The sequence below is a fragment of the Topomyia yanbarensis genome, chromosome 3 (assembly GCF_030247195.1).
Source record: "Topomyia yanbarensis strain Yona2022 chromosome 3, ASM3024719v1, whole genome shotgun sequence".
Taxonomy (NCBI): Eukaryota; Metazoa; Arthropoda; class Insecta; order Diptera; family Culicidae; genus Topomyia; species Topomyia yanbarensis.
This window is the reverse complement of record NC_080672.1, coordinates 178,487,618-178,501,154: the sequence shown is the minus strand read 5'-3', so window position 1 is coordinate 178,501,154 and position 13,537 is coordinate 178,487,618. Positions and strand designations below refer to the sequence as shown.

At 38.9% G+C, this 13,537-nt stretch overlaps 2 long non-coding RNA genes across 3 annotated transcripts; one reads left to right on the top strand and one right to left on the bottom strand.

Moving 5' to 3' along the window:
• The first annotated feature begins 694 nt into the window (after positions 1 to 694).
• LOC131688918 (uncharacterized) lies at positions 695 to 2,238 on the top strand. Of its 2 annotated transcripts, XR_009305322.1 has the most exons (4): positions 1,258 to 1,315; positions 1,665 to 1,874; positions 1,939 to 2,037; positions 2,106 to 2,238. It is a non-coding gene; the product is annotated as an uncharacterized LOC131688918 (long non-coding RNA). The 2 variants fall into 2 exon arrangements; XR_009305321.1 differs by having other exon boundaries at positions 695 to 1,874.
• A 110-nt stretch (positions 2,239 to 2,348) lies between these two features.
• LOC131688917 (uncharacterized) lies at positions 2,349 to 5,723 on the bottom strand. The gene is made up of 3 exons (XR_009305320.1): positions 5,584 to 5,723; positions 4,981 to 5,525; positions 2,349 to 4,915 (listed from the first exon to the last, which is right to left on the bottom strand). It is a non-coding gene; the product is annotated as an uncharacterized LOC131688917 (long non-coding RNA).
• Positions 5,724 to 13,537: the final 7,814 nt, after the last annotated feature.

Sequence of the window (13,537 nt, the reverse complement as noted above, 5' to 3'; positions counted from 1 at the left end):
ATTCTCGACCAGTTCCACATTTTCCATGGTATGCACAATGGGGCTCCGCCAATGACCGGCGGACCACCACCATGCATTTTCAATACACGAACCGTCGTCGCGGGAATTCGGGATCTTACCCGACGCACGGTAACTTTTCCATTCCTCGTCAGATCCAAAACCAGCCTCAGTTATCACGTAGTCAGATTTGCCAATGTAAAGGCCTATTTACACCCTCGGTGAAAATGAACGTGAACTCGATGCGAACCAAATTGTTTTTTCCAATATCTCACTTATTAGTGCATAGAAATTGATGAAAATGGAACTAAACGATAGTTCATTAATATACTTAGCGAATCCATGCACAATTATTCGATATAATTGAACCAATGTAATAATATTCGTATTCCCCGATCATTTCAAATATTCCACGGTGAAATATGTTCGCAGTGGATATTTCACTTGTTCACCGGGAGTGTAAACGCGACGATGGGCGGAATTGATGCGGAGTGGTGAATATAAATGTCATCGCTGTTCACGGTGAACGTTCACCTTCGAATACCAAATTGCATTCTGACAAACTGTAAACTGCCAGTTGAGCGTGAAATCGGTGTTCGCTGATGAAACTGTTCACGACGTCCTCCACCGTGAACAATGGAAGGTATTCAACACATGTTCACGTTCATTTTCACCGAGAGTCTAAATAGTGCTTAAATAATAAAAAATGACAACTCATAAATTCACCGCACACTGAGAATAATTTCGAAAACAAGTTCGAAAATTCTGCAATGCATATTTGCTTATAAAGTTTATAAAATTATAATCTGCTCTATAATTCTACAAAAACATTATAATTGTATAATATTTTATAATTTATTGGAAGTGTCACGCCCTAGATTGTACCTCAAAGATCGCCCTTCAACCATGAATTTACAATGCTAGCTGCTTTTAAAAATTAAATTTAATTTTTATTCATGTCTTTCTTAACAATACACGTAGCTATGTCGTCATTTAGGACTTTTATTCAATTTGCATGAAATGTTGATGTGTGTGAAAAGTAGCCAGAATAGATTCAGCAGCACTGTTTTCCATCCCGTTTGTAAATATAATGAACGCTCATGACTGGCAAAACGACCAATCAGAAACTGGTTCAATATTGAGGTTAGGGCTGGATCAAACAAGATTCGCGATTGTCTTCTCTTCTCTGAGCTTTACATAAGTAAACAACGCCTTTGCCCTATATTTATTTATAATTGTTTATAAAAGTTATAACCACAGAGAACAGACGTCCATCTTCAGCATTCAACTTGTGTAAAAATCTCTAACGGTTTCGAAGGTAGTTGGGATATCCAAACCAGGAGCGCTACTGTCGTCATGTTTTTTGTGGCTGAGTTCGACAGAATTGACATCGGTTACTCCTCTACCCAGTCAAACTAGTCCGGAACCGGTTCGGATTTCCAGCTCAAATGCATGAACCGATAGAGTCGGAATCGGTTGTTTTCTTTGAGCAAGATTCCATACTGAATTCATTCAGGATTTCGAACAGGTTCCGGAATGGATTTGGCGGATAGTTGGGATAAGTTGGTTTGGCGGCGCTAGTGTTTATCGTATATTAATTCAAATGTTTACACACGTTTTTTAAATATTTTTGTTCGTTCATGGATGTCTGTTCTCTGTGATTCAAGCAACGATTCTGCCATAGGATTTGAGGCCAATTCAAAAACAGCAACTAGTTTAAACGATTCAAGCCGATCAGGGTCGAACCAAATACAAATATGTATTTGGTCGAACGGAGAACGTCACTTTCAGATCAAATTGGCCGCAAATCGCTCAACATCAGTAACAGGACAAAATCTGTCAACCGCAAATACAACAGCAAAGGGTTTTTTCTTTCGGTAAGTTTCACCCATAAATGTCTCCTTCAATTCTTTATTTTAATATCTAAATGCCGATTTACAGAACAAAAAAGTGCTTATCCTCGGTTCTCTGGCACGTTACTGGGAAAATCCGCGGCCTAATCTGTAAATTGTCCTCACCATGAAACTGAACAAGAGCCAGGTAATGTCTCAAACTAGCTCAATATCAATCAACCTAACCATCAGTCCGTAATGATTTGGCATTTGCAGGAAGAAGTCCTCCAGGCAGGCGACACGCTAGAGTTAATGTTAGTAAAATCGCAGATCACGCTCACGGAGATCGTTCCGAAAGTTCTGCGAGCCAAATCCCCTAGCCCAACCTTGAGTTTAATTTACTTAAATTTATGTTGAATTTACCTAATTTTGAGTATACCCCCAAACAACTCAAAAGTAACTTACTGCACGGAAGACCTCGACTGAGTCGAATCTTTCGTTTTGTTTTAGACAACACTAATACCCGGTCAAACCATTCAGAATCCTGAATGGAGTCAGTATGGATTCCAAATCAAATGCAACAACCGATTCTGAGTCGGAATCGGTTGCTGCATTTGATTTGGAATCCATAATGACTCCATTCAGAAATCCGAACCGGTTCCGGAATGAGTTTAACTGGGTAAGTGCGAAAGTGACGCACAACTCTAAAGTACCTAAATTTAAGTTAAGAGAATCTATTCTGTCGGTTGTTTTACTTTTGCGTGTATAGAGGGGGTCGTTTTAGTTCCAATTTTACGTCTCAGAATGTTCCAGCTCCTGATTGGTTGATTCTGACTTTTTGCACCGTACGCAATGTTACTGCAGGGATAGCGAAATGATGTTTGGCAGTGTTGTTATATTTATAGGAAAATAATGTAGTTACCTTTGACAAATAATATTATCGTTAAAAGAGTAAAAATGAATAACAAGCAGAAATTTTGCGACAAAGTAGAACAAGTATCTACCACACGTTTGCCGTATACGTGGTTAATTAATTAAAACAAAAATAAGACGGCAACCAAACCGTAATCTAAAATTTATCAGAAAATGGTTTCATCAAACCTTACTAAACACCCGTGACATGGAAAAACAGTACCCTTTATTAATATAATGGATTCAAGATACAAAATATTGCAGGCATAAAATAAAAGAAACAAGAATCCATTTGCAATTAAAAAAAATAGCAACACTGTTCGGAAGATTTCGGCAGGGTGGAAATCTGCGAAAAGAATGTCGAATGAAAAATAAAGCTACCAGTACACTGTTTGTAATAACGTCAAATATTTGACATCTTTCGTGAAATCAATTTGAACTGCTGTGTACTGGATCTTCAATTATTTGATCAAACACAGTTTGCCAAATTTTTCATTCGTGTTTGTCAAAGCGATTATTTGTCTATTTGTCAAACAGTGTACTGACCAGTTTGTCAAAACTTCAAACAGCGTAACGCTGCAGTTTGTCAAACTTGTCGATGGAGAAGTTTTTCAAACTTGTTGATGGAGAAGTTTGTCAAACTTGTTAATGGAGAAATTTGTTAAACTTGTTGATGGAGAAGTTTGACAAACGTGCTTTGCTCATTCAAGATAGCAAAAAAGCGACGGCGCCGATGGTTGGGTGGTAAGCGTGACCGCCACCCACCCCAGTTGGTCTGGGTTCAATCCCAGTCGAGGTCGTTGAGATTTTTCAGAGGTGAGAAAAATCTGAGGTCACGCCTTCCTTCGGAAGGGAAGTAAAGCCGTTGGTCCCCGGTCCATGAGTTGATGGGTCGATATCCAATCCAGATAGTGGGAGTGTCACCTCTCTGGCGTCGGTGTTTGGCCTCGTAGCGGAAATAGGCCGACGGAAAATAAACAAAATTGGAAGAAGAAGAAGATAGCAAAATACGCCGTACGCGAAACTGATTTGTTTTGACAGAATTTGTTATCAAAACGAAAAAAAGTTAAGGTTTGAAATTCGGCTGATTGATTGATTGTTTTATTTACGTGACTTTAAATAATTCATTCGCCACGTTAAAAAAAATCGGCGCTATTTTGATATTGTTGGTATTTGTCTTTCCAGTAAAATCATGCCTCAAATAAATCGGAAATGTACAAACTATTTGAATTCAATTGTTTGATACATGTTGAAAAGTAAGCAAATGCCATTTCTTTTGAATCCTTTCCGATAGTTCACCAAGAATCAGCTGCTCTTGAAAAGCATAAAGCAGTTGAGTATACTGCAGTCTTGCGTGGTATTATTGTCGAATGTATCTAGTTGAATTCTACATCCTGGTCGGACCGTAGCCTGGGTTGACTATTGTTATTTTATCATAAAGTACTGAATGAGCTCATGGAAGTCGAGATGATGAAGAGTCTGTCGATAGCGATTCCATCGAATGCATCAAACGGAACCTGCGTCTGGCGCTGGATATTTACGCTACTAATGTTGGTGCGCCAAATACTACCCAATAAACGCGTACACTATTCTCACCACTTGCCAAAAACATGCTCAGGAAAAATTGCTCAAGTTACCCGGTGTTGTGCTTGGTAGCTTTAACAATTTGGGAACGGGAAAGTTATTTTAGCTTCGGCAAATCGCCTCTCCTTCGTCCATCTCCAGATCTCTCAAAACCTCTGTCGAACCGTTTGTGTTTGTTTTTGTTGCTCATGTGGTACACCCCGCTTTGCTGATGCTTGAATGTTTGGCTGCAGATTTTACACGAGTACATATTTTCCTTCACGTCGGTATTAGAAGCCCTGCATTTGGCCACATATGTGTTATACTTTTTACCACAATCGCGACAATCGAACAGTTTCCCGGTGGCATGCAACTTCTCGTGCAACCGGAAACTTTTTGCCGATCGGTAGACCTTGCTACATACTCGACATTTGTGCTTGGGCAGCATGTCGACTTCGCGTCCTATACCATTATCTGGTTGTGTGGGGTTCGCAGGTGCACCGTCAGATTGTACGGAGTTTTCCCGGGTATGCAACCTGAAGTGTATCTTCAGCGTTATGGATTAAGTGAATGTTTTCGAACAGTGGGGAGACATTTGAAGGGCTTTTCACCTGTAACAGTAAACAGTATATAATTGAAATTTACAGAAAAGAAAATAAGTAAAACCTTAACCTACTCGTGTGCCATCGAATGTGCGTCGTCATCAGGTACTTGTCCGCAAACTCTTTATTACAATATGGACATCGGTTCCGAACGGGTAATGAACGATCCTTCTTTAGCGGCAAACCATCAGATCCCTTTTCTCCCTTCGAACTATTTTGTTTCATCTTGCGATCCGGATTCATGAATCGACGAAAACGCTCTGCAAATCACCCATTTCAACTTTTTCCTCTCCCAACCCCCTAATAACGTAAATCTTCCCGTTCTCTCCCTTGATGCGCATTTCGGTTTTTAATTCCAAAGGAAAATGTTTAATTCATCAGCATCTTCCGCAGCTTTCGGAAATAATTAGCTGCTGTATGAGGATTCGGCGACGTTTGTAACATGTAATGTAGTTAGATTGCACTAGCGAGGCAATGAAGAAATTTGGCATCGTCAGGGTGCACCTGATTTGTTCCTTTCGTTCTTCCGTAACGGCAAGCATGCGCCGAAAGAGTGCTCTGCATAGACCAGCGCAGAAACCACACCTGTCGGAGCTGTGGGAGGAATGTGGCCAATTAACTGTAAATGTGAGAAAGTACATAAACAAGTGAGCGAGAAATGCAACTAAAATCCATACCGTGTTCATCGCTGTTTTGTATGTCCAACAATACAAGAGGATTCAATATTTTTCAAATTCCCGTTCTAATCATTTTTTGTCCAATTGGAGTCTGCCTAAACTTTTTTGGGATAGACCTTGTCGCTGTAGAGTTCTATGCAATTCCTTTCACACACACTTTTGTTTTCCTCCAGCTGACATATATAAAACTCAGCCAATAGACCTTTCTCGTTCGACCTAACCCCTGTTTTTCTTATTTTTACCCGAAAGATTACACTTTTATAAGAAAATCTTCGCAAAAATGAGAAGTTTTGGAGCTATAATGACTTTTTAATATTTTTTTGAAATTTAAAAAATGCAAGAATGTTGAATATTTTTTTCACCTTTGCAAGAATGGTGGGACTCAAAATGTGTGTTTGGGCAGCACTGTTTTGTAAATTTTTGCTTAACTTCTTGGCAACGCGGCAAATGAAGTGGTGAATCACAGTACAAAATTCATTTGTAATGTAAACAAACCAAAGTGAACCTAATAATATTTAACCTCACATTTTAGACAGTTCTGAGAGATTGTTTACATGGACTTGTATTTTTTATTCAACCGCAGAATAAGAAGCTTGGTTCGGTTCGCTTTAAATGCAAACATCTTAATAAGCTCGCTAAGTTGTTAGTTTTTATGTGATACCGTCATTATGCAATGTTCCGTTAAATTTAGCATTTTCTACTTTTCTTGTCCACGATTCGTTGAGGTAAGTGATTTTACTTTATTTTTTCGTTATTGCGATCTATTTCATCATCACACCTGTGAAATCGGTGCTACACCTGCTTACTCATTCATACTTAGGTGTAATCAGTCTTTCTTTTGGACTACACCGGTGTAGCACCAAAAAAAGGACGACAATTCTTTTAGTCACTAAGCATTTTGTTGATCTATGGTGATTGCGTTGCAGATGACCTTGAAATTATTTACACTCAATTCTAGGTTCGCACCAGTTGCAGCCGCTCCGCCTTATCCGATACCGAGTTAACGGATGGTCTAACCTGCGCCACAGTCGGCTGTGGCTGCACCAATGGCAGCCCGCAGCCAGGGACCTTGAGTAATGGCACAAATGGCAGATGCAGCTCGTGCTGTAGCAATCGTTTTCGCCGTCTGTTATACTGTTTAATATGCCCTCACCGGAATGTTCACGTTCCGATTCGAGGGAGGCAGCCCCAGTGGGACAGCCTGCTCCATTTTCGGGTGAGGCTAACACTCTAGCAGTACCATGTTGATTAGAGATCCAGCAGTTCCTCTTCTGTGCTCAAGGACAGGCCGATTTGACCCTGTACGAAGGTATCAACAAGACACTCAGGCAGTGCAGGGTGCAGAATGTAAAAAGTGGATCCTCCAACAGAATGATTGGCCGAGTTGAATTGAATGTAAAAATTAGTAGTCATTGAATGTTGAAAAAAAATAGTGGTCTGAATACATATAGGCTTTTCGATGGACGTGCACCGAGGTAGTTCCGTGCCTTTTCGAGCAGAAGTGCAAAAAATTGTTCCAGTGACACTTCTGCTCTAAAATGCAAAAAAGTGCACTCCGCTACACCGGTGCACTGCCATCGATAACGGCATAAGATAGAGCTTTAACATTAATTTACTGTGATACGATGTTTTTTTTAAAAACGATATTGAAATTTGATATTATTTTTATTTAGCTATTGCTTTAATAAATGTTAGTTGATTATAGCCGTAAGCACAAAGCCGTACTAACTGTTTTTAAACCGGACTAACTTTTAAACCGGCCTAAAATATTTGGTAAGCTCCCACATTACCACGGCAGATGGATAGCTAACCGGAGGCGAGATGCCCCACCTGCCAACACCGATCGCCTCAATACATGCCGACAAGTGACGGGCGAACGAAATGCAGGCTCAGATGCAACAACCAGGCGGATGGCTGCGTTCTTTGCTATAAATATTATCCCCGCCATTCGCATGCCTTTTGCCTGCCGTTCGCACGCCATCCGGTCGCCAGCATGCCTGCCAGCGGATGGTACCTTCGCCTCCCATAGAGTAACAAATAATTCAAAGTTGTTCTAAATCGATGAAACGTGTAAAAGCTGTCTGTAAACGTCAAAATTTGACGTTTAATGCTCATACTCCTTTCATCGATTTAGAAATATTATTCAGGAAAAATTGAAAATGTTTTACAAAGTACATTTAATATTAGTTAATCTGAAAAAAAAGATCTTAAAGTTCTGTATTTCAGGATTTGTGTGGATAATTTCTGCATAATTTGTTTCGGAATTTTGACTGCAGTTTTTGAATTTTCTAGTTGTTTAATAGACCTTTCTCGTCTGACCTAACATCTGTTTTTCTTATTTTTAATCGAAAGATTACATATTTATATGAACATTTCCGTAAAAATTAGATTTTTAGGAGCTATCATGATTTTTTAATGATTTTTTAAAATTTGAAATATGCAAGAATGTTGAATATTTTTATCACCTCAGCAAGAATGGTGGGACCTAAAATGTGCGTTTGGGCAGCACTGCTTTGAATATTTTCACTTAATTTCTTGGCAACGCGGTAAATGAAGTGGTGAATCGCAGTACAAAATTCATTAGCAATGTAAACAAACTAAAATGAACCTCTCGCTGTATGAACATTGGATGAAAATGTTTAACCTCACTTTTTTGACAGTTCGCAGAGCTTATTTACAAAGACTTGGAATTTTTTGTTTTCGACCACAGTATGAGAAACTTGATTTGGTTCGATTTTAAATGCGAATATCTTGTATTAACAAGCTCGCTAGGCTTTCATTTTTATTTGACGTCATCAGGCAATGTTCCGTTAAATTTGGCATTTGGATTTTTCTTGTCCACGATTCGTTGAAGAAAGCGATTTTATTTGTTGCGATCAATTTAACTTTTGTTTTTTTTTTGCTGAATTACAACGTTAGCCACGAAACATTTTGATGATCTCTGGTAATTGCGTTGCAAATGTCCTTGAAATTATATACATCGCTTCATAGGTCCGCACCAATAGACCTTTCTCTTCCGACCTAACCCCCTTTTTTCTTATTTTTATTCAAAAGACTACACATTTTTAAGAATATTTCTGCTGAAATGAGACTTTTTAGAGCTATCGTGATTTTTCAATGATTTTTTTGAATTTGAAAAATGCAAGAATGTTGAGTATTTTTTTCACCTTTGCAAGAATGGTGGGACTCAAAATATGTGTTTGGGCAGCACTGTTTTGTATATTTTTGCTTGGCTTCCTGGCAACGCGGCAAATGAAGTGGTGAGTCGCGGTACAAAGTTCATTGGTTATGTAAACAAACTAAAGTGAACCTCTCGGTGGAGAACGTTGCATGGTAATGTTTAACCTCACTTTTTTGACAGTTCAAAGAGATTGTTTACATGATCTTGGAATTTTTGTTGATTCGATCATAGTATGAGAAACTTGGTTTGGTTCGCTGCCAAATGTTAACACTTTCCCAACAAGTTCGCTCAGCTGTATTTTTTAATAGATGTCGGCATCATACATTGTTCCGTTAAATTTAACATTTTTACTTTTCTTGTACATGATTCATTGAAGAAGCAAAGAATTTCTAGCCAAACATTTGAAAAAGGCCTACTGCCAAATGCAAACAAATCGAATTTTGATGTTCTCTATTAAAATCCTGGGACAGAACCTGTGGATAGATGTTTTCTTTTTCTTTTTTCTGTTCATTTTATCTCTTGCATAGCCACTCTTTCTTACTCGCATATTTTAAATGGACTGGCTACATTTGACAGTCCCCCCTGACTGCATTTGACGGTTCCCTTTGGCTGCATTTGACAGCTCCCCCTGGCTACAATTGACATTAGGTTTTTTTTTGTATCCACACGTTCCGTCCCAGTTAAAAACTATCTATCTGGCCTTGTACATAAACATAACGCAACAATGGATTATGAAGAATTTTGATAATGATTTTATAACAAATTTTAAAAGAGCCCGGCTGATATAAAAGTCCTAACTATACACTTATTATAAAATGATTATAAAGGATTATTGTAACTGATTCCAAAAGGATTATAAAGGCAGTGAAATACGTACTCAATGAATAGGGATCTTTAATTTGGAAAAATTGTGCCAGTTTTTCATATGTATTGGTAGCGGGTGTCCTTACGAGTACACTCATATCATTCTTAAACCTTAATTATTCTTTTATGATTTTTAAATTTAAAAAAACCAAATTAAACTCAACCAGCAAACTGACAGTTGTCCTACTAAATGACGTATCTGCAAATATCTCGTTCGCCTCATTGTTAACCGGGACAGCACCCCACACAGCATGATCTGGTACTTTGTCAATCCGCTAGCAACCTGCCATCCCAAGTTTCATCTGCAAACTATGGTAGATCTGATAAGGCAACCTATAGGGTCGTGCAAGTCGCATGGGTTTGGATGTGTTATTGTCCTAAAAGGAAACAAACTAAAAAATGTTTTTTTTTCAATAGTTTCGGGCCAAAAAATTGAAAAAGGACTGAGATATTAACTCACGGTACTAATCTGCATCAGAATATGCCTTAACCCGCACACCCCTAAAGATCCCTATTAAGGGGTGTGTCTGATGTAAACAATATGCGTCAAACTAAATAAAACAGTATCCAATTTTTAAACAGAATTATAATGAATTCGACCAAAACTTCTTTTGCCTTTTTCTCATTTTCAAATGTTTGGGTAGAATTTAGATTATTTTATCGTTGTTGAGATCAATTTCGTTTGGTGTGTTTTGTTCACAATGTTAGTCGCAGAGCATTTTGGTGATCTATGGCAATTGATGACCTTTACACCCCATACTAGGTCCGCTCCTGTTGCAGCTGTTTCGCCCTGTCCGGCACCGAGTCAACCGATGGTCCAACCTGCGCCGCACTCGTCTGTCGCTATGTCCTGCCATTGACTTGGATTAAAGGCCAAAATTTCAGCTACGGTTGGTGGTGTTGCTGCAATCGGTTTGCCTTCGGCCACGCTGGACATTCGGCTAACGGGAATATTCAGCGATTCCGATTCGAAGGAAGCAGCACCAGTAGCAGACTGCTTCAGTTCAGCAATACGCTCCGGTATCGGACGGTAACACTCCGACAGGACGAAGGTTTCAACGAGGGGCTCAGGCATAAGCAGCAGAGTCCTTGCACTTCCTGCTTGTCGAGTGAACAATTCCGACGAAACCACTGCCGCTCTTGCCAAGTTTGATCACCGTAATAAGTGCGACGTCAGCGGTATAGTGCCAGGATTAGTCGAGAACAGTGCCAGGACTGACTTGCCAAGAGCTACAAGATTAAATAGCAATGCGTTTTTAAAGTGACCATAGTATAACGTAGAGGCTTTAGCCAGATGATTTATTCAGCAGAATAAGATAGCAAAATTACCCAAAACATAAGACCTGGCTGCCGAAGTGAATCCACACACATCATCACCTACAGAGGCAAGCAATATTGGAACGCAGCGAAATTCCTCACAATGAATTGATCTCGTTAGGTGAAAATCCAGGAATTACAATTTTCATAGCACAATTTAGTCGACCGAAATTGTAGTCCTCAGTCGAGAGAGAGACTGATAGGGTAGCAGCAGCTAGGAATTTTCTTTCGAAAGCTAGCAGCGGTTTCGCGTATCCTGCGCTTAATAGAGAGCGTTAAGGCAGATCTCCGAAACATGTCAAGTGCTATCAGATGAGAAAAAACGTCGCATCTATGACCAGTACGACAAGGACGGTCTGCTGACCAACGGTTCCGCCCGGTACCACCATAACACACGGCACCGGCGACACATATATATTCACAACATACTACCGTGCAGAGCCCATCCACCGATAGGCCTCCTTTTACTGATCAATTTGATGGCGAAATTGTTTTGACTCCAATATTGCACGGAATTTAGAAATTATAAATAAAGTGAAATATGGAAATAGTACGTAGAACATCAATATAAGACTATCAGCACAGGTGTGTAAGCAAATGTGTGTGTATTTTGATTACGCTAAACGATAATAATATATTTAGACACCCATTTTCGCACCGGTCGTTGGTAAAAGGGTTGCCAAAATAATAATCTGTTTTCACACCGGTAGCCGTTATTATAGTAACGTTACAGTTTTTTACAATCATGCAATAAAAAATGGTTTTTTTTTAATTATTTGGATTTAATTCAGTGAAAAAAATTTGACTAGAGAGAAAATACATTTATTTATTGAATTCAACAAAACCGTTTCAGTAACAAGTATCGTTCTCTTTTCCAAAAATTATTTTATTGAAATGGTTGCAAATTTATTCAAACTGGAAATGTTCATTGAAATTAAAAGTTGTTGTTTCAATACAAAAAATTTTTGTATAATTATTTTGCCGTTTGAAGCAATAAACATTGTATAATTGAATTCAATAAGACATTTTTTGTTCAAATATGTTAAAATTTTCTATGTAATTCATAGAATTGTATGAACTAATGTTTGCCCGGCAGTTATTGTCTGAAGCACATACTACGACGGCTCCGAATCAGGAGTGCAATGAAGAGGATCATGTGTATAATATGCAAACAGACTTGCGGTGGAATAAGTTTTTCGGCCATTCAACGATTGTTTTGCAGAACCAGTTTATACGAATAATCGGTTTCGAAGACACTTTCGTTTTTTTATGTATTACGAAGGCTTTGAAGAGGATAATACTATACTGAAAAGCCAGAGAGAAAGTTGGGTTTTACTAAATTTTGCGGAAGTCATCTGACATACATCTTTCGGACGCTACAGTCAAATATATTCGTATGGGAGAAAATTTGCGCGTTATTCTATGTGAGAATCCACCATATCTCATATAATAGATGTTTAGACAGATTTTGTAGATAGTATAGTTGGCCCTCTCGAAATGGAAACATTACTGTACAACTTGGGCAGAACAGTATACAGTAAAACAAAAAATAATGAAGTGGTAGCATTTTAAGCGTGGCTTCAATAATGATATTAATTTGCTGAAGTAAACTGCGTTGTTTTTCGAGGTTGATACACGGAGCACGTTGATTCATCATATCATCTAACTTAGAACTAGAATCAAGAATCAGTAGCGACTGGCTCAAATAGCACGTTCCCCATGTTAATCGGAGATTTGTGGTTAAAAGACAATTATCAAAATACACGTTGAGGGGAAGTTCCAAACCAATATTCACCAAACACGGTGTGCTCGTGAACAAAAGGAGTTTCATCAACTCTTTCGTGACTGCTGTGAACTGCGCTGAACCAACAATAGTTTCTCCGGAATTTCTCCTCAATGTGGATTATGACCCATCCCAAAAGTTGTTTTTCTTTCACTATTAATATATGACATCCAAGTCAGATTGTATGTGTAAAAATATAACTATCATTTTTAAGCAAGCAACAACTAGCCGCTAGCCGGCGCTACTATCGGCTATCAGTATACCCAGTGCAACGAAAATCGTGCGCGTCGTGCTCCAATATGGCGTTTGTATTTGACGTTCCCATTCCGAGCCATTAGAGTGAAAGAGAGAGCTTTTTGATTTGCGTTTGTGCTGATCGAATATTTTCTTTCTCGCTCATTGAGTGTGCGTATTTTATCAGTTTTGCATAGTCACCGCGCGGATGCACTGCGTTTTTTTTGTTCTTCGCTTTCCTAGTAAGGAAAAAAAATTTCAGCTGTCCAGGCTGTGTTTAATCGGTTTTGTTACGGCTCGGCTACGGATATTCCCCCACGCAAAAGTTAATTTCACGTTCTATCGCACGGTGATGTCTTTCTAGCCGTAATTTTCATTAAAAAAAAATAGCGGTGAAAAAAATGGAGCTGGACGATGTCGAAGATATCCGCTACGGAAGAATAATGGATTTTTGTGAATTGGTAACAAAATTTAGGCCTGCAATGATTATATCTGGTGTTAGTGATTAGTTGGACATTGTCGGATCAATCGACCGTGCATTTACGCTAGGTGCGTCAAGTGATTTAATCAGTAAT